A 1,955-nucleotide genomic window follows, 5' to 3' on the forward strand; every position below is an offset into this window, starting at 1 on the left:
GAAGAAATATTTGTGGCGGCACGCGACAGTAAACATTCCAACCGTTTCTGTCCTGTGGCTCACCACACGCAGACCCTATTCTTCGAGTAAGATGATTGGCAGATGTCGATGCGTCTCCGCAGTACATGTTCGGCTAGCTCGAGGGCCCGTTATAAATCTTAAGATTTAGTCAACTAAAGTCCTTCAAACAGACAAACAGTCTTTGTCCCAACCACGGGAAAATAGGGGAGACATATTTTTCAACGAGCGGCGTCTCCCACTAGCAACTTTCCCTCCAGGGCGGCTAGCATCTTTTTCTAACCACCGATATGGAGATTGACCAATTAGCAGCAACGCCAATTTCCCTTACTTTCTGAACGAAGGCTATCCTGGACGAATCCGATGATCTCGTGTCCTTAGACATATCCCATCATAGTTTTCTTCTGTGGCATCATCGGGACGGAAATTCATTCTTTCTTGCGATCTCATCGACGAAAAGAGTAACTCCTTACGACCAGTGAATATTACGCGTTTTATTAACAAAGAGTCCGACATCTATTATCCCGTTGACCACGGATTCGTTATTAAACCTAGGATCATTGTCATTAGTTTCTCGAGTATCTAATTACCACGATTACTTGTCCAATTCTACAATAATCGCATTTGCACTAGTTAATGTCTTCCCTATTGCATAACGACAATGTGTAATCCAAATGAAGATTCGTTTCATGCCCCTAATCCTAATTCTAATGTAAATCCGACATATATAAAAGAGATAGAAAATCTAACGATAGCAAGAGACAAAGAAGTATCAGAAGTAAAAGAAGCTGCGGGCAAAATGATCAAAGAAGGAACGAAACGAATTAAAAACTACAGTTGCTAATCAAACCGCGCTCATAAGCAAAATTATAAAATCCGACAGTATTAAATTAATCGATGAAGTAAGAGTAAAATTTGACGAATGGGTCAATGCCACTAGAGGGAGACTAATAGCAGATTCAATTCGATGAAATATTCAACGCTATAAATATGGGAAAAGCAGGAATTTTTAGCCCTCAGATTATCGATCATGTAATGTTTATCGAAAATTATTAAAAAGCATTAGGACATCACCTTTGTAACACAGCATTAGAAACGAAATACAAAAAATATCAATTCATTCTAGATATATCAAGACTAACTGTATTCACTGTCAAAAGTAAAGTTTTCTTTAAAATAACCGTACTTTTGCTAACGGATTCGACATGGGATATAGTGCGTGTATACCCTATACCAATAAAAAGATGCCATGCATTTCTAGCACCAGTAGTTGAACATCCAATATTTTTTACACAACAATATACATACATGAACGTTGATAATGAATGCCTCGATCAAAATTCTGATATAAAAATATGAATCACAATGTGGAAACAAATACAAGCCATACACGATAAGAAATCCATTCACCATTGTGCGTCAGAAATCATCAACTTTAGCAGAAAGATAGATATTTGTAAATTTGCTGTTTACAAAATCGAAGACGTAACTTTTATTCCACTAACAGCCGAGAACTATTATATAGCCATATTACAAAAGAAATTGAAATCCACGTACTTTGCGACGTAATAGGCAGACCCTCTATAATTCAATCTGAAGATGTACAATGTAATTTAATATTTACTGATAGCATAATGAAAATAGGACAATCTAAAGTCAACGTAACGTTTCAGTATAAAATTAAAACGATTCCTTTTGAAAACGATACTAAAATAAACTACTTGTTAGACAAGATTGAGAGAACACCTAGAATCTTTAGTCATATTCCAGAATATCAAAACAATTTGGACCAAACATCTGATCAAATCGATCAACTAACGTATTCTCACCGAATACAATCAATTAAATCAAGGGGACATTCATTTCTGCAAATAGTAGCTTACGTTACCTTTGGATTAACAGGAATTTACCTTTTTAACAAAATAGGAACATTTGAC

At 36.0% G+C, this 1,955-nt stretch overlaps 1 pseudogene; it reads left to right on the forward strand.

Moving 5' to 3' along the window:
• Positions 1–1,551, forward strand: part of LOC100747512 — a 3,120-nt pseudogene extending 1,569 nt beyond the window's left edge.
• The last annotated feature ends 404 nt before the right edge of the window (positions 1,552–1,955 follow it).

Source organism: Bombus impatiens, unplaced genomic scaffold, assembly GCF_000188095.3.
Source record: "Bombus impatiens unplaced genomic scaffold, BIMP_2.2 scf_0045, whole genome shotgun sequence".
Taxonomy (NCBI): Eukaryota; Metazoa; Arthropoda; class Insecta; order Hymenoptera; family Apidae; genus Bombus; species Bombus impatiens.